This window comes from Protopterus annectens, chromosome 13.part0 (assembly GCF_019279795.1).
Source record: "Protopterus annectens isolate FY-2018-M chromosome 13.part0, PAN1.0, whole genome shotgun sequence".
Classification (NCBI taxonomy): domain Eukaryota; kingdom Metazoa; phylum Chordata; order Ceratodontiformes; family Protopteridae; genus Protopterus; species Protopterus annectens.
In genome coordinates, this window is record NC_056747.1 from 628,139,135 (window position 1) to 628,163,069 (window position 23,935).

General features: G+C 42.2%; 1 protein-coding gene across 1 annotated transcript in view; it reads right to left on the bottom strand.

Moving 5' to 3' along the window:
* VPS53 (VPS53 subunit of GARP complex) overlaps positions 1–23,935 on the bottom strand; it is a 1,983,995-nt gene that overhangs the window by 1,468,234 nt on the left and 491,826 nt on the right. The gene's annotated exons all lie outside the window — the stretch shown is intronic.

The window sequence follows — 23,935 nt, forward strand, 5'->3', positions numbered from 1 at the left end:
TTAGGGACCAATCGTGAGGCAATAAGATGCTCCTGCTGAGGATGTGGGTCAGAATGTTGGACTTCTCAAGAATATACATTGCCACCAGAAACCACTTATAGGAGATTACACACTGCCAAACCCTCTTGGCCTCCCAACAAAGAGGGTAAAAACATATTCCCCTGTTTGAGATACTTCTGAGATACCAGACAGCCGACATTTTTTTCCATTTGTACAGCAATCACACCTCAGGGGAGATCATCCTGAAAAGCCTGCAATGCTAGCAGGCTCACTCTCATCTCCAGAATACTGATGTGAATTTCAGCCTCTGTGGAATACCAAGACCCTTGATCTGTCCTCCCTTTGAAATGCCCCCCACCCCAGGAAGGAGGTGTCTCTATTAAGTGTGGCTGAAGGAGAAGGAATTACAAACATTCTCAGTTGTACAACTAATGAGGACTATAACCATCACTGAATCTGCTCATGACAAGCTCTCATCAGTCATACAGGAAAATCCAATGGATATGTTAGGAGGAACCACTGAACGGCCATTGCAGGGTCCTGATATGACATCTGACTACACGGACCAGGCCTACTGAGGCTGCCATATGACCCAAAAGCCTTAGAAGTGCATGAGACAGAGGATTTGGAGTTGCAAACACTGCCATGGCCTGAGCTCGAAGACTGAAAACTCTCGAGCTCGGTGGCCTGGGAATTTGATGGACCTTGTTCATATGATACCTATGAACTCTAAGACTTGTACAGGATGAAGGCTCGATTTAGAGTAGATGACTGTAGTGCCTACGTTATTGCATAGTTGGAGCAAGGAAGACCTGGCCAAGATCAACAATGCCTTTGTGGGGATGGTAAGAAGCCAATTGGCAAGGTGTAGAAAGAACTGAAATCCATGTAGCTGGAGCCAGGCTGCGACCACTGCAGTGCACTTGGTGAACACCCATAGGGCTATGGTGAGACCAAATGATAGAGACCTGAACTGATAGCGATTGGCTTCCAACCAGAAGTGAAGGAACCTCCGAGAATGCCAATCTATCTTGATGTGATGGTAGGCGTCCTTGAGGTCTATCGAATACATCAAATCTTCCTCCTTCAGAAGAGGTAATATGGACTGCACTGTGACCATCTGGAATGTGGTCTTTTTGATGAATTGATTTAGCTTGCTTAGATCCAAGACATGTCTGAGGTCCTTTGTTTTCTATAGTACTACTAAAAATCTGAAATAGACCCCGGATCCTATCTGGTCTGATGGAACCACTTGAATGACTCCACTTGCAAGTAGCTTTTGGATCTCTGCTGCATAAAGTCTCTGATGTGGTAGAACATCTGGGAGACATTTTGGAACTTCTATAAAGGGAATGACATAATTCCTGCATATGACAACACCCAGACGTCTAATGGGATAGCCTCAAAGCTTTGAGATGGAGAGCTAGACAACCCCCAACTGCCTCCAGAGACAGGCAGTTGGGTAACTCTTCAGGATCGCTGAAAGGGCCTGAAAGAAAAAGCCCCATGGAAAGCCTGATTCTGTGGTCTGCCTCTGCCCTTTGGATAGCGTTCATTATGATCCTCCCTGCCCGCCCTACGAAGGAACGCTAAAGAGGAATGTCCTTGGAAGAGAATTGTCAGAAAAAGCCCCATGGAAACCTGAATCTGTGGTCTGCCTCTGCCCCTTGGATAGCATCCATTATGATTCTCCCTGCCCGCCCTCAGAAGGAACTCTCCAGAGGAATGTCCTTGGAAGAGAATTGTTATTTCCTGAAGAATTATCGCTTATCCCCTTTCTGATTCCTAAAGAAGGATAGCTGGGGGGGGTAGAAAAATTAACTCCAATGGCAGACATTGTTCCCCTCTTGTTCATAACTCATTAGTGTGTCCTTAACCTTGCATTCAAACAAAGAGGACCATCAAAAAGCATCTGTTGATGAAGGACACTTTGAAGCAATCCATAAAGTTGCACGACTGAATCCAGGCATGGCACCTCAAGGCAATACCGGAACCTGCTTCTCTGGACACTTCATTAGCCACATTAGAAATGAGTCTCATAAAAACACTGGCAATGGAAGTCAAGGTGTGTATCTGGAGACTGCTGTGTCTTGAAGGTGCTTAACACTTAAGAGGATCTCACTGAAACCTTGTCAAATGCAATTAGTAGTTAAGAGCCATCAAAGCAAAGGTGGATGAGGCATAGGATCACTTCCCTAACTGATCCAGTGCACAATACTCCCTGTTTGAGGGGTGAGGTTGAATCTAGGAGCTCTTCTCAGAAATCTCCTTTTTGGTGGCTGCCACCACCACAATGGCATCGACAGTTGGGCCTTCGCTCCAATGAGACCTGTCTTACTGGGGGGGGCAAGAACTTTGTCCAACTTCCTAGGAATAGATTCTGCTGTGTTTGGTTCTCTCCATGCTCTGGGATACCAGATCTAAGGGGGCATTCGGATATGGAATTGTGAGTTAGTTGAAGATCGAACAACAACACACAATTTACAGTCATCTACAAACTTAGTTAACCATAGGCCAGACATGCTGGCCTGAAGGCCTGAAAAATATATGCCACATAGAAGATGGCCTAAAGGTGAGCCCTGTGGTACACCACTGGTAACTCTTTTACTTTCACAAGTGACACCTGCTACTCTAACCACATGGGTCCTCTCAGACAACCAGTGTCAGCTATCCATCACATGATATAAGGATTTGTATTCAGATTTACAAGTCCATCAATAATGCTTGCATGGGGAATAGTGTCAAAGGCCTTGGCCCGGTCTAGACATGCTGTATGCACTGCATAACAACTATCCATTGCTTCAGTAACTTTTTCAAAGAAATTATCAAGGTTAATGAGGCAAGACCTTCTTTTGATAAAGCCAAATTGATGGGTTCAAGGGATAAGAGATTTTCAGAGTCCAGATTACTGAAGACTGAGATAATGCACTTCATAGCTTTACATATATGGCTAGTGAGACTAATGGGCACATATACATGTATATATATATATATATATATATATATATATATATATACATATACACAGTGGATATAAAAAGTTTATACACCCCTGTTAAAATGTCAGTTTTTTATGATATAAAAAATGAAACCACAATAAATCATTTCAAAACTTTTCCCATCTTTAATGTGACCTATAACCTGTACACTTCAATTAAAAAAATAAACAAATCTGTTAGGGGAAAAAATATAAAAAAATACAAAAATGTACAATACGATGGTTGCATGAGTGCACATACCCTTAAACTAATACTTTGTTGTGTGTGCACACCCTTAAACTAATAACTTTGTTGAAACACCTTTTGATTTAATTATAGCATTCAGTCTTCTTGGGAAGGAGTCTATCAGCATGGCACATCTTGATTTGGCAATATTTATCCACTCTTCCTTGAAAGGCGCTCCAAATCTGTCAGATTGCGAGGGCATCTGTTGTGCTCCACAGGTCACCCCACAGATTTTTTATTGGATTTAGGTCTGGGCTCTGGTTGGGCCATTCCAAAACTTTATTTTCTTCTGGTGAAGCCTTTCTTTTGTTGATTTGGATGTATGCTTGGGGTCATTGTCGTGTTGAAAGATGAAATTCCTCCTCATCTTCAGCTTTCTAGCAGATGCCTAAAGCTTTTGGGCCAGAAGTGACTGGTATTTGGAACTGTTTATAATTCCCTCCACCTTAACTAAAGCCCCAGTTCCAGCTGAAGAAAAGCAATTCCCAAAGCATGATACTGCCACCACCATGCCTCACTGTGGGGATGGTGCTCTTTTGGTGATGCAAAGTGTTGTTTTTGCACCAAACATACGTTTTGGAATTGTGGACAAAAAGTTCAACCTTGGTCTCATCAGACCATAACACATTTTCCCACATGCTTCTGGGAGACTTGGTGTATTGTTTTGCAAATTTTAGCCAGGCCTGGATGTTTTTGTGTGTAAGAAAAGGCTTCTGTCTTGCAACCCTACCCCATAGTCCAGACTTATGGAGAATATGGGAGATTGTTGCCAAATGTAGCACACAACCAGTACTTGCCAGAAATTCCTGCAGCTCCTGCAGTGTTGCTGTAGGTCTCTTGGCAGCCTCCCTGACCAGTTTCTGTCTCGCCTTTTCACCAATTTTGGAGGGGCATCCAGTTCTTTGCAACATCTCTGTTATCCCATATTTTCTCCACTTTCTGATGACTGTCTTCACTGTGTTCCATGGTATATCCAATGTTGTGGAAATGTTTTTGTACCCTTCTCCTGACTGATACCTTTCAACAATGAGATTCCTTTGACACTTTGTAAGCTCTCTGCGAACCATGGCTTTTGCTCTAGCAGGCAACTGAGTAAATGTCAGGAAAATCCTACTAGGACAGCTGAACTTTATTTGGGGTTAATCAAAGTCTCTTTAATTGATGGCAGGTGTGTACCCAAGAAGACTGAATGCTGCAATTAAATCAAAAGGTGCTTCAACAAAGTATTAGTTTAAGGGTCTGCACACACAACAAAGTATTAAGGGAGTGCACACTTATACAACCAGCGTATTGTACGTTTTTTATTTTTTATATTTCCCCCCCCCCCCAAGAGATTTGTTTGTTTTTCAATTGAATTGTACAGGTTATAGATCACATTAAAGGTGGGGAAAGTTTTGAAATGATTTATTGTGGTCTTATTTTTTTATATTCCCAAAACTTGGCATTTTAAAAGGGGTGTGCAAACTTTTTATATCCACTGTATAAAGTGTGTGTGTGTGTGTGTGTGTGTGTGTGTGTGTGTGTGTGTGTGTGTGTGTGTGTGTGTGTGCATGTGCAGATGTGTATATATACACACACACACACATATATATATATATATATATATATATAAAACCCATATAACCTTGCATCTTGACATAAGTCATACCTACAAATAGTACTAGCTATGTTCAAAGCCTAGGTTTTGTTGTCAAGGTGTAACAAATTTGCATATTCTTATGTAAACTACATTTTTTTACTTTACACTCTACTGATTATTGTAATGTGTGCATCAAAATTTACTGTTACTCATGGAGCTTTTCTCCCCAGGCCTCTGCTGAAAAAGGACCTGTGCCCAGTCGGACTTTCCTTTCATTCAGTTATTTATTTCAATATTCTACTTTTACTGTTATGAAATTATTAGAAAACACACTTTATTCATCCTCCACCCCTCTATCTCTCTCTCTCCCAGTCATCTGCTGGAATGCAACACATATTTTCTGCCTAAGCAGCTGATTGAAGCAGGGCCCTTTCTTGAGGACCTTTCAGTTTATCCTTTCATATTTGGCATTTTTCTTAGAAGTTCTATACAGTGGTGCACTCTCTGGTGTCACATACTGAATTGTGGCAACACATGTTAAATCCTGTACCAATCAGTTCAAGTCTTGCAACACAAGCAAAACAGTGATCAGACAAATATTCTGCTTATAAGGATACATAAATATACACCTGCGCAAATGAAATTCCAAAAGCAGCTGCTGGATGGAGAGCTGCCTAAAATGGGAAATGGGACTGTAAGAGGATAATTATGACCAACAGAGGAGGGTCACCTCAAAGGTAATCTGATATAATAAGAATGCATCTGTTACATTTAACATCAGGAACCCACCTTGGTGGGTTTAGAATCCCAAGCAGTACAACCACCTGGGAGAAATAAGCCTGAGGACAGCCAAATGAATAGCCAAGAAGTTAAAATTCTAAAATTCAGAGGTACAAACAGATTGGACTGCAGAAGTTCAGGACAAGCAATAATGCCTGCAAAAGGTACAATCTGGCAATCAACTGGCTACTGCACAAACAAATCCAATGTTGACATTTTTTTTGAAGCAAGCACTGGAAAAAGACACTGCCCTGGTAGAGTGACCTCAGAAAACTGTACTTCCCAATAAAAGTTCACCATCTGGTGGCAAAATACAGTGCAGTTTATTTTAGCAATTGCTGACCCCTCCCTTCACTGAGGTGAGGCAAACAAACAGTTGTATTTTCCTAAATGCATTCATTCTCTTTTAGAGAACCTGCACTGACAATGCATATCCAGGATGGGAAAAGCTCATCTGTACCTGGTTTCTGCTTTTGCAGAAAGTGAGCAATTAATTAACTGGTATAAGGATAATTCTGATATATCACCTTATGGATCCCTACAAATGAAGGCTTGAAGCTGTGATATACTGTGGGTAAAGATGATGGCCACAAGAAAAAGCATATTCCACAAAAGCAACTTCAAAGCTGCTAACTACTGGCCCCAAATGAAGTAGAGGACAGCCTGCCAGCAATAAAATTCAAATACCATGGAGTCAAGAGGGTCTTCAGGAAGAACACAAATGCAGAGCCCCTTAAAGAACTGCTTGATTAACTAATGTTGGATCATAACTTTACCCACCATAAAGTCATGGTGTGTTAAGCAGATGACCGGTCAACCATCACCCTGGAATGATGGAGACTCAAATATCCAAATCATACAGGTACTTAAAGTAAGCCAGAAGCAGCTGCACACTGACAAACTGGGAATTCAGTACATAATTAATGGCATAAATGGGCAATCTCTTCTACCTGGCAGAGTACACTTGTCATGTGGAAGGATTTATGGTGCTCTGCTCACCTCTGACAACCCTTCAGAAAGTCTGAAGAGATCCATGAGTTTATAACAAAAGTCAATCCCCAACATGGTGCCAGGTGTCACCCCAACCACTGCAGACTTCCTTGGCTTGTGTCAGAAAGGTTTTCTGCATTACCTACAATTGGGCAACCTGCAACCACAGCCTTCTTGGACAACAATAGGTGAAAGGAACATTTTTGTTCTTTCCTCCCCGAGTTTTCTATTCAATCACAGAATAAGAAGTAATTGCAGGAAAGTGTTCAAGAATCTTTTTCACCATGGGATGGACAGCATATCCTTATGTAGCTTTTCCATGCCTTACCGCAAAGAGCATTCTAGAGAGTAGCAGTCAGTTCAAAGAGTGCCCTACTTTAGGAACTTACCATCCATGTACAGCTTCTGAATCCTTATACACAAAAGAGGGCTGAAGCAGCAGCTTGAGGAGTTTGCCATCAAGCTCGCCTCATTGGGGATGTAAACTGCTGACAGCAATGATCCTGTTAAAAAAACTCACTTTCAGATGTGCATCACCTCTGAATTGAGCAGGGGGAGGGGCTAAGAGCATGTACCTCCTTCCTTGTTTACATACCACATGACAGACTGGTTGTCAACCCAAATAAGAAGCAGCCCTAGAAGCAACTTTTCCTCCAAAGTCTTCAGGAATACAAACAGCTCCAAATGGCAGCTAGGAAGGCCCTTCCATGGAAGGACCACTCCTAAAAAATATGGAATAGTAGAGAAGAGCTCTAGTCCTCACCAGCAAAAGCATCTGTTGTCAGAACCTGTCAAAGTTTTGGCTACAAGAAGGGATGGCTCCACTCCATGGTCTGGGAACTGGGGTCTGACACCAGAAGAAAATATACAATTGTATGGTGACTCAGCAAACAGCAAATATCTATTGCAACACTCACATTCTCAGGATTCTGACTAGCACCATGAAGACTGTGGCAACCATAAGGTCCAGAAGAAAAGGAAGGTCCATGGTTGGACCTTTTGTTGCATACTCACCAATCATGGCAAGGCTATAACCTCATGAGCTGGAGAATATTCAGCTCAATGAAGTTGAAATCAATCATCTGAGATAAGATCAATCAGTACTTCTTCCAATTTACTGTCATCTCCAGCGAAGGTAACCCCAGGAATGCCCAACTGAGGGATGCTGCTAGCTAGTCTCTCTACTGGGCCACCAGCAGCCAGTTGTCTAGGTAAGGGAACACATGGAGTTCCTTCTGCAAAGTCTCAGTCCTAACAGCTAACACCTCAATAAATACCATGAATACAGAAAAAAAGACCAAAATGCAGTAATACCCACCCAGAATGAATCAAAGGAGCCTCCTATGCAAACCTTACATAGCAATGTGCCAAAAGGAATCTAATGACAGCATCCAGGTGCCCTGCACTGGAAGAGATATAAAGCGATAGAAAATCACTACCCCAAATTTGATATCCCCAATATGATCACTGATGATGCAGACCTCCCAGAATATGAGAGATAGGTGCCTTCCATCTCCTTCACAACCTGGCAAAGGTAGAAGTAGAACCCTTGGTCATGTTCCAAAGGCAGAAAAAGCTCTACTGTTTTTTTTTTTTGAGAGCTCTGCAGAAAACCATTGTTCTCTAAGCACAGACCTATTGAGCATGGAATCTTATAAAGTTAAAGCAGCAAAAAACTCAGAGCATTTTTCCTTCAGCTGATGGCAGACATAGGTAATATTCAAAAATACAAGTTTTGGGCAACTAAACTAGCACCAGTATCAGGAGAAAGACTGTTTAAGATGGGGGGGTCTTCCTTGTTCTGTGAGGGGTGTCCTGGGTGGTTGACTGGTTCTAGAAGAAGATGATGAAAAGGGGCTAAAGGAATCTGCCACCTTCCTTTTTAAGAGTTCAATCTCCAGGTCTTAAGCAGTCTGGCCAAGAAGAATTTCCCCTAAGAGTAGGAAATCCAAGAGCAGTAGCAACAGCTCCTCCATCAGGAAGAAACTGCATTCTTAGCCAGCATATATTTGAGCCCGAAATCCTAGCCTAAAAGTCAGTAAAGTCTTCAGACCAGTTTTCTTACCTGGTTAACAAACTGAAAGCCACAGGCTGGACTATGATGAACATCATAAGCTTCAAGGTTACCTGATTGAGAGATGTAGGTGGTGTTATTTTTATCTGCATCAAAAATAATGGTATACAGGTCCTCTGATTGCTCAAAGGAAGAAGAAATGGGAGATTTCTGTCTCACCACAGTCCTGGAGGGTGGTGGTAGTCAGTTAAGAAGCACAGCATGGGGTCAACTGCAAGACCAGCAGGGACATGGAGCTAACTCTCAGGAACAAACTTGCAATTGTCATGAGGGGACATAAAAGGTCCACAACCAGACTCAATCCTAGTGTCAGGCCATGTCCCCTTAAACTGCTTTCCAACACCATTAAGGAAAGGCCTGCCAAAATTCAAACAGTTGTCTGAAGTCTAGGGTAATTGTAGGATCCACAACCAGGGCCATCCAGCCTCTCTGAACCTAGTGTGGGGTGGAGTGGGGGGTCTGGGAGAGGACAGCCTTTGGCCCCGGGTACTATCACTTAGCCTAAACCAAATGATTCTAAGGGCCACCTTCGAGGGCCTGATCAGTCACTAGCATGCTTTGGATGCTTGACCAGTAGAGGACTGGCAGCCATACCCCAAAACTCTCACCCTGAAAATTGGAAATGAAGGTGTGTGCCCCAGCCCCTTATTATCTTCCAAATAGGAGGATGAGAGAAACTAGAGCTTTCATTAGTCTAGAGTGGGGTGGTGACAAACAAGAACAGGAGGGCTCTATCAGAGAAAAAAAGAACCTGCCTACAGTAAGGTGTACATAATTGCACCCCTTCCAAGTTTTTCAATTTCTGACAGTGCTCAGACAAAGGCATGAGGAGTCCTCCTCAATGATCAAACACTGGGCAAGTTCAACTGTTACCATTCTTTTACTAACAAGTGAAAAGTACAGTTATGTACACTTACCATAAATGTAGATGTTTGAGTGTATTCACTGTTGCAGTCATTACATTTGGGTAATCTGCTTGCAGGTTGCCCTCAGTCGGCCTGATTAATAAAGTCTTGGGTCCTGCGTTGGTTGCTGTCCTTTCTTCCATGATGTCAGGTCGTCAGGGGTATAAAACATGCAGCCGACGCCATTACATCAGTTTTTCTTGCCCCAGATGTCAGGTGCCCCCCTAATGGGGAGCAAATAAACATAAAAACACAAAGGTATACCTCCAATAAAAAGCAAATACACCAAAATGGCTTTTAAGCATAGTAAAGGAAAGTAGAGGTATAGCCAGAAAAAAATAGGGGGCTGGAGGGAGGGTAACCAGGACTGCAACAGTCAATACACTCGAACATCTACATTTATGGTAAGTGTACACAACTGTACTATGCTCTTCGTGTTTCACTGTTGCAGTCATTACATTTGGGAAGATTCCCAAAGCTATGGTTGGGAGGAGGAGTTTATATAGCATTAGGGCCAGCTATAAGGCCCTGCAAGACAGCAGTGGCAAAGCCATCTCTGGATTTAGAGAAAATTGTTAAATGATAATAATTGGTGCAAGTATGTACAGAACTCCAGGTAGCAGCTTCTAGGATGTCCCTGGTAGGGACACCTGTGAGAAAGGCTGCAGAAGTAGATACAGCCCTGGTGGAGTGAGATCTGATCCCCTGGGGGATAGGTTTTCCATGGTGCTTATAGCAGAAATGAATGCAATGGCTTATCCATTTAGAAATGGTTTGTTTTGAGATAGCCTTCTCCTCTGCCCCTGCAGCAAATGTTATCAGCAGTTGTTCAGATTTTCTGCAAGGTTTAGCCCTGTCCAAGAAACATCTGAGTTGTCTGTGCACATCCAAGGAGTGCAGTATTCGTTCCACTTTGTTCTCTGGATTAGAAAAGAAGGTTGGCAAATGAATGGACTAATAAAGGGCCACACTGGATACCACCCTGGGCATAAAGGAAGGATTGGTCCAGAGGGACACCCTGTCCACATGAAAGATAATGAAAAGCTCCACTGCCATGAGGGCCTGTAATTCAGACAGCCTTCTTGCTGAAGTGATGGCTAGAAGGAAGGCTGTTTTCCAAGAAAGGAATTTCAAATCTGCAGTTGCAGCTGGCTCAAAGGGAGGTAGAGTGAGCTTTTCCAATACAAAGTTAAGGTCCCAGCCTGGAGTAGGGGCTCTCCTGGGTGATCTTAGGTTTTTGGCCCCTCTGAGGAATTGCTTCAGCAGTGGATGAGAGAAAGGGGGTGGCTCCATATTATAATGTGCTGAAATGGCTGAGGCATGAATTTTAATGGAAGAGAAGGAAAGGCCCTTGTGGAGCATCTCAGTTAAGTATTGAAGAATATGCGATAAATTGGGCACTGTTGTGCCCATTCCCTGAGTTTGGCTCCAGGAACAGAATATTTTCCACTTTTCAGCATATGATTTTCTAGTACTAGGCCTCCTTGCCTTCAGAATGACATTCATCACTTGCTCACTGAGGGATGGTAATGGAGAGCTCAGGTAATTAGCCAGGCTGCAAGGTTCAGAGTTTGAAGTTATGGGGTGCAGAATCTGGCCCTCCTGCTGGGAAAGCAGGGAAGGGGTCTGAAGCAGGTGCCATGGTTCCAGCAGTGACACACTGCGCAAAAGGGAGTACAAGTGTTGGCGTGGCCAGTCTGGTGCAATGAGTATTGTCCTTGGTTTGTCCTGTTTGATCTTTAGTAGAACTTTGGAGAGGAGAGGCAGAGGGGGAAAGGCATAAACTGATAGGTTTTTCCAGGTGAAGGACAGGGCATCCACTTTCCAAGCTTGTCTGTGGGGAGTCCTTGTGCAGAATTTGTCCAATTGGTAGTTCTGAGGGGAGGCAAACAGATCTATCTCTGGGCTCCCCCATTTGTTTCTCAAAATGTTGAATATCTTTGGTTCCAGTTTCCACTTGTGTGGGTCCATGAGATTTCTGCTTAGGTCGTCTGCCAGTGTATTTAGCTTGCCTGGCAGAAATTGAGCTTGTAGGTGCACTTGGTAGCTCAAGGCTGTGTTCCACAGAGCCATGGCTAGTCTGCAGAGAGGGTATGAGTGGGTACCCCCCTGCTTGTTTATGTACCACATAAAGTGGTGTTGTCCGTCTTTACCAATAATTTTCCTGGAAGAATGTGGTCCTTGAAGGCTGTCAGAGAATTCTGTACAGCTTACATTTCTTTTGATTGATATGCAGGTGCATTTGACTCGGGTTCCATTTGTCCTGAATGCACTGCCCTGCCAAGTGAGCCCACCATGCATAGTCTGATGCATCTGTTGTTAGGGTTTGGGCGGCAGGGAGTAGAGTGAATGGCAGTCCCTTGTTGTGGTGGCAGGCCTCTGCCCACCAAAAGAACTCTGTTTTTATACAAGGAATGTATGTACAAACAGAAAAACTCACGAACCACTATAAAGACCAGAAGGCGAGTGAAACACAATAAGAGGAGCTGATAATTCCACAAATTTATTCTTCCAATAAATGTTAGCGCTTTCGGCAAGTTCAATAACTCACCTTCATCAGACAAACAGTGGGATGACGTTACACTGCTGTTTAAATAATTACATACATTTCACATCAACCAATCAAAGAAACTAGCATCTCATTCCAGTTAAAAACCATGGGAACTGTAAAATAAACGCTAGCATCACTTCCGCTATTACTAAATGTTGTGTTGCTGCGTATTACTAGACTATTAAATATACAGTCTATGTATAATAAAATAAAATAAAATAAGATACATTAGAGCCCCATTTTATAAAGCTTAAATACTCTAAAATAACAACAGGTGATAAATATGAAATAAGCGTATTTAAGCCTAGATGTTATTAGATCTAGTTAAAACATGTTCCTGTTGTTAAATATGTTTAAGAAATCACTTATTGCTAAATAATGTTACTGTTGTTAAACACATTATTTGGTTTTTTAAAATCTTAATGAATCTTAATAAATCACAAAGGTGGACGCCTTTACTACATGAAAATGTCCTATTCAACCTGCCTATAAAACCTCACTAAATAAATAGAAATTATCAGTTGTTAGCAAAGTGAGGGCGCGTAATGATACTAACGCGACTCTTCATAACTTAAATAAAAAACCCTTCCAATAAAATTCCTATTACTAAACAATAATCTTGCAAGGGGTAAAGCCTCCATTGTGAAAACATTCGAAATTAGAATGCTATATGTTGTAATACCTTTCTAGGAAAATGCATCAGGAAAATGTATCGGAAAAATATGTGAATTAGCGTACCTATCTATTATAGGAGAGCCATTTAAGGACACATTTTATTGATTGTGCCTCATTGATACCAGGAAAGAGATGAGCCTTAGTACGGATTTGCCATAATAGTTCCAGTGGCGTTTTCTGGCTGGTCTTACGGATGACTTGGTTTTTTTATCAGGAACTGTTGGAACTGTTTGACAGACAGGGAATTGATTTCTTACAGGCATTAATAGCGTTCTATACAAATGACATTACTAAGTTAAAAACAGAACTTGAAAAACTTGAAGTAGTAAAGGCGTCCACCTTTGTGATTTATTAAGATTCATTAAGATTTTAAAAAACCAAATAATGTGTTTAACAACAGTAACATTATTTAGCAATAAGTGATTTCTTAAACATATTTAACAACAGGAACATGTTTTAACTAGATCTAATAACATCTAGGCTTAAATACGCTTATTTGATATTTATCACCTGTTGTTATTTTAGAGTATTTAAGCTTTATAAAATGGGGCTCTAATGTATCTTATTTTATTTTATTTTATTATACATAGACTGTATATTTAATAGTCTAGTAATACGCAGCAACACAACATTTAGTAATAGCGGAAGTGATGCTAGCGTTTATTTTACAGTTCCCATGGTATTTAACTGGAATGAGATGCTAGTTTCTTTGATTGGTTGATGTGAAATGTATGTAATTATTTAAACAGCAGTGTAACGTCATCCCACTGTTTGTCTGATGAAGGTGAGTTATTGAAATTGCCGAAAGCGCTAACATTTATTGGAAGAATAAATTTGTGGAATTATCAGCTCCTCTTATTGTGTTTCACTCGCCTTCTGGTCTTTATACAAGGAATGATAGGAATCATTGATTCTAGGTCCTGAGAATGTTGACACCATAGGCTTTTTAGATACCATTGTAGTTTCCTCATATGCAGTCTTGCATATGGAATTAGTAGAATGCAAGAGGCCATGAATCCCAGGGCTTGCAGTATTTTCCTTGCAGACAGCTGGGTCTTTGTGGCCAGTAGTTTGAAGTAGGCGGTCAAATAAACTTGTTTCGGTGGCATGAGGTAGGCCATCTGGGAAGTTGTATTCAAGCTTGCTCCCAGGAATACAATTTGTTGGCAGGGTACTAGGTGTGATTTCTTTTCGTTTATGGTGTACCCCTATGAAGTTAGTAGTTTCTTTACAAATGCCAGATGATTTAATAGTATGTCCAGGCTTTCTCCCTGAATTAGACAATCGTCCAGGTATGGGTATATTTGAATACTTCTTTGCCTACAGAATGCAATGACTGGAGCTAGGCACTTTGTGAATACCCTGGGTGCAGTAGATAAGCCAAAGGGCAGTGCAGAGAACTGATGGCGCATGTAGCCTGCTCTGAAGCGTAGGTATTTTCTGCAAGATTCCCTTAACTGGGATGTGCAGGTAAGCTTCCTTTAAATCCAATGTTGCCAACCAGGCATTTTTGCCTAACATGGGAAGCAGCTGATGAAGAGTTAGCATTTTTAATTTTGGTATTACCAAAAGGTGTTTAGGATAGACAGGTCCAGGATAGGATGCCAGGAATTGTCTTTTCTTGGTACAAGGAAAAGTCTTGAGTAAAAACCTTGCTCCCATTCCTCTTCTGAGACAGGTTGAATAGCCCTGATACTTAGGAGAGAGAGAACCTGCTTTTGAGCCTCTGCCCACTGATTTGGAGGTAGGTCTGGCCAACCGCATGGTGTTGGTAAGGAGTGGAAGTGGAATCTGCATCCTTGGGTAACTATATTTAAAACCCATTTGTCCTGGGTAATGAGTTCCCAGTTTTTTGCATGCAGGGCGATCTTTCCCCCTAAAGGAACAGTCAGCTGAGCAGGTCTTGGAAGGTTTAAGGTTAAGTCATTGTGACAGTTTACCATAGGGGGGTGTCTTACTACTTCCAGCTTTAGAAGTGGTAGCCCCTCACTGCTTAGGCCTGTGAGTACCTTGAGACTGAAGCCTGGGTGGTCTGCTCGTCCTGGGTTTGGACTGAGAAGGCCTGGAAGAGACAGGAAAGGACCAATTCTTAGGCCAGTGCCTACTAAAAGTGGAAGGCTGTACTTGCAGGAAATCTTTAACAGTTTGCATAGATTTAGCTTTTTCCTCCATCTTTTTAAGTACTACTTCTGCTTTATTGCCAAACAGGCGGTCTTGGTTTAAGGGAGCATCCACTAATTTAGTTTTAACATGATCTGGCAAAGTTTGCTCCTTAAGCCAAGCATGCCTTCTAAGTACAGACCCAGTGACAGCAGTCCTGCAAGATGCCTCTAATGAATCAAAACCACATTGCAAAGTATGTTTACCAACTTGTTCAGCAGAATGCATTAAATCCTGTAATTCTTTATTTTCAGCACAGTCAGGAATCAACATAATTTTCTGTTTAAGCAATCCAATAATATGCGGCAAATACTTTAACATATGAAACTGGCACTTTAAGGCTCTAATGGCCAAAGTAGCAGAAGTGTATACCTTCTTACCCCATCTGTCCAGGGCCCTGGAATCTCTATCAGAGGGGGTAGGGTTTTTGGCAGTAGCAGCCTTAATGCCTTTGGGTCCCTGTGAAATGGTCTCTGGATCCGCAGTAGGATTCTTAAAGAGGAACTTGTGAGAGTCAGGTACTCTATAATACCAATCAGGTTTCCTGGGAGATGGAGGTAAAGTGTCTGGGGCTAGGCTAGATTCTAAGAAGGCATCATCTACAATGTTCAGTACAGGAGGGATAGCTAAAGGTGTGTGTTAAGATAGGAGTAAGAATTCCCTAAGCCTCTTTTTGGAGTCAGAGTAACCCTGGCTTTCCCAACAGAAATGCTCCCTAAGAGTATGCAAAGTTTCACCAAAAGAGAAATCTTCTGGAAGGGAAGCAGAGGGAATTGAGTCATCTGCATCAGAATCCTCACAGGTAGATAAGGGCAAATCCTGGTCATCAGAATCAAAAGGAAAATCAGTTCTAGGTCTCTCAGAGGGAGAAGGGTGGCTTTCCCTGATTAGAGTAATAAGGTCTTCAGCCATTCTTATCATTTGTTTTTTAGGCATAGGGGCCTGACCATGCGGCCTGGCCATCAGTTTTCTAGGCGTGGAACGAGTTTTAGGCCTTGAAGAAGAAGATGGCGTCGGTTTGATATGCAAGTCAGTAGGCCTGAATACACCCACAGAAGCTGGTGCCTGCACAGTGGCTCCAGACCCATCCAAGGTAGAGGCATCCGCAGTCCATAGTTGAAGAAGCATCTCGCGGCATATCGGATTCTGAATGGGTCTCAGTAAAGGCTTGCGAATCTGAGGTAGCAGGTATCAGGGGCTGCGAAAGCATCTTAATGAGTACTGGCGAACTGGCGACTACCTTAACGGAAGCGTCGTCGGCAGCTTTGAACCTATGCAGTCTGTCTCTGTCTTTATCTTTGTGTTTTTTCAGAATGTCGGCAGTCGGGTGGCTTACCGAAGCCATTTCTGGATAATTGACAGAGTACCAAAAGAGTTGCATGCAAAAATGAACTGACGACGAATAGTATGAGGATTGAATAAGGCACAAAACTGACAGCGAGGGATGTTGTGGTCTGGACCTAAGCAAGGAATGCAGTAAGAATGAAAATCTTTATGAGGTATTTGCTTTCCGCAAGTAATACAATTGTTAACTTTTACTGACATCGGTTTAGAGCAAGAAAAAGAATCCCCAATGGGGTACTTAGCTTTGCTGAAGACTTCGGATATGAAACAGGAAAATGAAAATTTCAGGAGTCGGCTGACCGGCACTTGCGAACTGCTGCTTCGGGTACCGCACAGCAAGAAAGACTGATGTAATGGCGTCGGCTGCATGCTTTATACCCCTAACTACCTGACGTCATGGAAGATGAGACAGCAACTGAAGCAGGACCCAAGACTTTGATAATCAGGCAAACTGAGGGCTACCTGCAAGCAATAACCCAAATGTAATGACTGCAACAGTGAAACACGACGAACATCAATTGATCTGCTAACCTCTGACTTCCAGAAATGCATTATAGCGGCCTACGCTCAGTTCAAATGGACAAAAACATGAGCTAGGTTGTTCCCTGAAATGACAATGATGTACTTAATGTAAACCAGACCGGAGAGAAACACTACAGAGAATTCTGAATTCATATCAGACTTTGGATTCTTAGCACAAAAGTAAAACGACCGTACACATTTATGCATTTAAATTACAACTTCATTTCCTTGGTTGGTTTTCAGTTCATCCTTGGAAAATGTAATTCACCACCGATTCTTATTACCATCCGAGATTTTAAACCTCCTTTAATAAAACAGTTCTGCCAGCAGGTAAAACAGCAGTGACTCGCTTACCACTTTGTTCTAGTTATGAATTTGGTGGTCGTTCAGAATGTGGTTGCGATAATATGCAAGTACCCACGAACCTTGTATCTTAGCTTTAACACAGACATGGCTGAAACAACACACCTTAGATGAAGAAATAGTCTCACCTATATATATCATCAGAACAAACAGACTTATAAGAAGAGGAGGGGAACTATGCACATTGTATTCCAACTACCTCAAAGTACATGTCAATATTACGTCACTTAATTCAGTTAAAGTACTACTTATTAATCTAGCTCTAAACACCTAGCCAACAGAGGCACATGACCCCCTACCACCATTAGCATGGGTCCCCTGGAGTAGGTTAGAGTTGGCCAGGTCCTCAACCCACTTATCACTGGCAAATACCTACGCCCATTTTTGGAGACATTAGTCCAAGGGTCTGCAACCTGCAGCTCTTCCACCCCTCTGCAGTGGCTCCCTGTAGATTTGAAAAATTATGGCCACTCTGTCGCATGACACACACACACACACACACACACACACACACACACAGTGATTGAGTGACAGATTTTAAATATTGCTGTTATGAACTTAGAAACTTGCTAGAATAACATGGTTTCTGTTACCATGCATTTCACACACACTCAGAGAGATCGAGTGATCCCCTGGCAGCAGCAGCATCTCCTGAAAGGTTTCCATCCCTCTCATACTCTTACCACAAGAAATCTGGACAGAACCCAAACAAAAGGGAACAAAGGAATGAAATAGGGACGGATTTTAAATATTGCTCTTATAAACTTAAATACTTGCTTGAATAACACGGTTCCCATTAACATCCATTTTACACACACACGCGCGCACACACACACACACACACACACACACACAATTACCTCTCAACTGTACACATTCTCGCAGAATGTCCTGATTGTTGCCTCATATTCTTGGTCTGTTTCTCATAAAATTGTGGTTTTCTGGCAAATCATTGGCAAATCATTAAGGGCTGAAATCAAAAAATATAGAAAGAAATTTGAGTTTCAGACTTCATACACTTCAGAAAATTCATGCTAATGCAAAACCTGTTTATCAACTTTCTAAGTTTGTACAAACAATATTTAAAAAGTGTCCCTATTTTCAGGCCTTTGTTCCTCCCATTAACCCCATTATTTACAGTTTTGTCCAGATTTCTTGCTCTAAGAGGTTCAGAGGTAGTTACACACACACACACACACACACACACACACACACACACACACACACACACACACACACACACACACACACAGAGCAATTGAGTGATTCCAATAAAAATCCCAACAAATGAACAAAAACAGGGATGGATTTTAAATATTGCTCTTACAAACTTAGTTATTTTATATATCGTATAATAAGTACAGTAAACTCTCAGTTAACTGGCACCAATGGGGATTGGTAGATGCCAGTTAACTGTAGTTTCTGGTTGCTTGAGAGTTACTATTAAAAACAGGCCTGACTAATACTGTCCCAATATACTATTTGTTTGGTTTGACTTGTTCTTAGGTTGGGAAGAGAGGGAATTTATTCCTATCTTCCTTTTTAAAACTCTAAAACTCTAAAAATGTATGGTCTGTTTCTGCGGTGGGGGGACAGAATGTGCAACACATGAAAATTGTACAGTATTTCTTTGATTTTTTTTTCCTGGTTGCTTGAGTTCTGGTAAACTGACAGTTTACTATATATATATATATATATATATATATATATATATATATACACACACATACATATTTATATAAAACTTTATACGCTGTGTTATATTCATTTTAGGGGTCAAACATGTTTTGTGGCTCCAGTTGAATTTTATTTGGTATGAGTGGGGCCAAAATGGCTCTTTTGATAGTGAAGGTTGCAGACCCCTGCATTAGTCAATGTGACCAAATCACTTAAGAGCCAATTTTTACACTGTTGAGTAGTTAACCCTGATATGGCACATAGTCTATGATCCATTCTCTTACCTACAGGATACTATGAATCACAGTTGATGCCTACAGCAGTTAGTCTATAGAACTCTTCCCCAATATTCATCACCCAGAGACTGTGATGTTACCCACAACTCCATTCAAACATTTTTATTTTGGGTGAGTTTGAGGTGGAAACACCCACCATTTTTCTTGGGAGGAGCCCCACAGAGACAAAGGGAGCACATGTGAACTCCAAACTTACAAAGTTCAATACTAACCTCTGACCATTGCTTATGTGGAGTTTTTTGTGTTTCATTGAGGTTCCATGCAAAAACAGACATACTCTGAATATTCTTACATTAGCAGACACAATCAATTACCTCAACTACGCTTTCTTGTCTTTCTTAAACTCTATTGTCTCTATTCAAAGAAAAATGGTAAACACTACAATTGACTCCTGGCTGACAATGGAGATCCAACAACTAAGGACAAATCGAGACAAGGTGTTTGACAACAGAAAGTGTAACAAACAATACAAACTAGGCAGGCCTAACACACTTGGGAGCCATGTCAAAAACATGGCCAGAACAAGAAAACAGACCTCCACCAACTGCTTACCAATTATAAAAACAATCCCAAACAATACCGGACATGGAATAAATACATGGAAAGAAAAATATGCCTAGTCTACTTCTGAAGAAAAACTGAAAAGATAAAAAAAAAATGGTTCTAATGCTGTCACTCAACAATATACATAGACTACCCCCTCAACCTAGCACATTTACCTCACAGCTGGCCAAAGTATAACTGATAAAAATAAAATACTATAAACATTAAAACCTACCTCTCTTGCACCTGATCTCCTTCCTCCTGAATATCTTCAACTTGTCTCAGAGACTGGAGCCTGTCCCTTCTGGAGACTACTCTCCCTCTGAACTTTATGCTCCTAACATTAGAAGAAATCCTATACAATACCTACTCATAGGTTCCTAGGTTCATACTAGGCTATCTGCCCTAGGGCATTTATAAGCCTAGCCAGAGTGTGTTTGGCTTTCACCACCCATTTTAAATTAATTTTGCTATGCCCTTTTTTCGAGGTTAGTATACTGTGCCTCTGTCTAACAGTGACACAGAAGTGATACCAGGGGTAAACCTACAATCCCCCATCCACTCATCAAGATTCCTCTTGAAGAGAGTCAATGAGGGACTCTGCCTAACATGGACTGGGACTTTATTCCAGAGTGAAGGGAGCCTCTGGGTTATGAATCTGTCCCTCCAGCATGTCCTATTTATTTCAGTGCTGAGGTTCAAGTCTCTCGAGCACGTAGCTCGATGGGATTTGGATTTTCTGAGGTGCAGCATGTCCATTAATTCCGGGTTGGACATGGCTTTATACGTTAGGCACATGGCTTTATACGTTAGGCACAGATCGCCTCTGAGCAGGCGGTATGCCACTGAGTAGAGCTGGAGTTTCTTTAACCGGGCAGCATATGGCATCTGTTTGAGCCCTTTGATCCTCTTGGTGAGGTACTTTTGGGGTCTTTCCAGTTGCTGCAGGTGTCTGGTAAGGTACATCCCAAAAGGGGCATTGTACTCAATTATGGGCCTGATGAGGGATGAGTAAAGAGGCACGATGACCTCCCCTGATCTAGATGTGAATCCCTTCATGATTAGGTGGGCTATATAAAATGTTTTTCTAACCACTTTGGCCACGTGGTTGTCAAATGAGAGATTGCTATCAACTTGGGTCCCCAGGTCCCTAATTACTTCTTCTGTACTTAATGGATTACCACCTATGTGGTAATTTGTGGGCACTTTGTTTTGCCAAAGGGGATGACTATACACTTTTGGCGTTTAGCTTGAGGCCATGGCTCTGGCACCAGTTGTCTGTTTCTATGAGGCCCTTTTGGAGGATGCTTGTGTCGGCTGGAGAGTCGATTATAGCGCCCAGTTTGCAGTCATCTGCGAACTTGGTCAGCCACAGTCCTTCCGTGTTGGCCTGTACCTCCGAGAAATATATACCGAACAGGAGAGGTCCCAGGACTGAGCCTTGTGGGATGCCACTTGTAACTGGTTTGGAGTCTGACATGGCTCCAGCAATTCTAACCATGTGGGTTCTGTCCTTGAGCCAGTTTGCAACCCATCTAGTGACATAGGGGTTTATATTTAAGCTGGTGAGCTTATCTATAATGCCTGAGTGGGGTATTGTATCGAAGGCTTTTGCAAGGTCCAGGTAGGCTGTGTGGACCACCTTCCCCTCGTCAATGGCCTTGGTGACTGTTTCAAAGAAATCAACCAGGTTTAAGAGGCAGGATCTGCCCTTAACAAAGCCGAACTGGGTAGGATCCAGTGTCTGTAGGTCCCCAATATCTTTTTTATGAGGTCCATGATGATCCTTTCCATAGCTTTGCAGACCAAGCTAGTCAGGCTTTTGGGGCGATAGTTTCCATGATCCGTTGAGGCACCACCTTTGTGGAGAGGGACCACTGTTGCTGTACGCCACTCTTTGGGTACATATCCTGTGGTAAGGCTGAGATTGAACAGTAGTTTTATGTTTGGGTTTAGCTCTTCTTGGAGTTCATGTAGGATGCAGCCCGGGACACCGTCTGGTCCCATTGATGCTGTGTTTTTTGCTTTGGAGAGGGCGGCTCTTACCTGAGCATCTGAGTTGTCAGGGGGGCAAGAACTCTGCTGGGATAGATATTTGCCCTTTTGGTGGGGAGAAGTTTGTGCTGAACCTGTCAGCTAGGATGTTGGCAATGTCTGTGGGTTCGGTGTATTTTTTGTCATTTTGGACTAATTCTGAGCATATCTGGGAATTCCCACCCAGGTTCCTAACATAACTAAAGAAAGCCTTGTGATTATCCTTAGTGTCCTGTGCAATTTTTCTCGAAGCTGGCCTTAGACGATTTTATGAGTGCCCGTAGTTTTTTGCTAACACTGATCAGAGATGCCTTCCCTTTTTGGGATTTTGCTCTATCATGTAGTAGCTTCCTCCTTCTATTGTATAGTTTGTTTATGGCTGGGGTCCACTAGACAGGGCGTCTGCCTTTGGAGGATTGGGTCTTGGTTTTATTTGGGATTGCATGATCCATGCATTCCTGAAGGTGTTCATAGAATGCGTTTATAAAGGATTCTGCGGTCTGGGCCGTATTTTCCACAGGCCCGGGGCTTTGAAGGATTCCACCTCGGTTTTGAGGAGTGTGAAATTTGCTTTAGATAAGTTTTTCACTGTGGTTTTCTGGGCAGGGGGTGGGGTCGGGATGTGAATATCCAGTGAGATTAGTTTATGGTCTGATCTTACCATTGAGGGATACACTTCTGGTCTGGAGCATAGAGTCCCCATGTTGGTGATGATCAGGTCCAGTATGTTTTCCCTCTTGTGGGAGTGGTAACAAGTTGTTCCATAGCATTTGAGTTTATAAATTCTAGGAACCTTTGAGTTAGGGTGTTGGAGCTAGAGTAATGCTCCCAGTCTATGTTTGGGTAGTTGAAGTCGCCCAATATAATGGTGTTTGGAGAGACCTTCATATTTTCCAGTGTTCTCAGGAAGGCCGAGTGGGGTTCCTGGGTTTGGGAGGGTGGTCTGTAGCAGGCTATAAACTGGAAGGCAGTTTTACCCACTGTTAGTTGCACATGGATAGTCTCTGATGCTTCGTGCTGTGCCACCAACCTGGAGGTGTGGGTATCTTTGACAAATATTGATACTCCCCTCCTTTTCTGGTTCGGTCCAAGTTTTGGGGCCGAAAAGCATGGTATGAGGTATAACCTGGTAGTGCTGGGGTGCTCTCGGGAGCCTTGAACCAGGTTTCTGTTACTGCACAGATATCGATGTTCTCCATGCTAAGGAGAGTTTCGAGTGCATGCATCTTGAGGTTTAGACTTCTGGCGTTGAGTAGCATTACTCTTAGTTTCTTATCCCTTGTGACACCTATGGAAGTGGGTTTGTCTTTTGAGCCTTGCCTAAAAAGGGCACTATGGGGGTAGCAAGAGCTTTTGCCAATATCCGAAAGCCCAGGGGTGACAGGTGCAAGCCGTCCCTAGCGAAGCATTGTGGCCTGTCGAGCATGTCATCCCAGGCTGACAGGCATTGGATCCCCTTTGAATGACACCAATACTTAAGCCAATTGTTGAAATTGATCATCTTGTCTTCATATTGTGGCATCATTCTTGGTGAGGGTAAGATGCTACTCAAGGTCAGGGTCATACCGGCCTGGGCCACATGCTCAGAGAGCTCCTTTATGTCTCTTTTCATGTAGTCCAGGGAGGTACGTCTCAGGTCATTCACACCAGCATGGACAATGACAAAGGTAAAACACAAAATAATCACTCCATCTTTACAATAACTGCCATTTTATCACTCCCATAACACTTCACAGATTACAGATTTGAGTGCCATCGAGTCCCTGGCTGTAACTGAGAGTCATTTCACTTTGCTAAACATTAAGCAGTGATTTCCTCTGCTGTGTAACAGTGAAGTCCCACATTTCATTAGTTTTTACTTGTACTCTTTTTAGGATTTTGTGTGAAGTTTAGTGAGACGACTAACAAAAGGCACTGTAAAACATCAATCTCGTTTCCTATCTCAAGATCTAGAGTGCCATCACTAGATAGTCTTACTTTTCTTGAAAACCAGACTGTAAAACTGCCTAACATACTTTGAATATCACTGCAGATTACCTAAATGTAGCAAAACACTGTAGGGTAAATCAGGGACAACATAAATTACAAAACTGGGCAACCCCCAAGAAATTATCCACTCATGGAAAAAACAAAGCAGTTGCAATACATTTTAATTCATCCAGTAGTGAACCTGTATCAGAATGGCATCAGCTATGCAACACAATTATTATTCTGCACG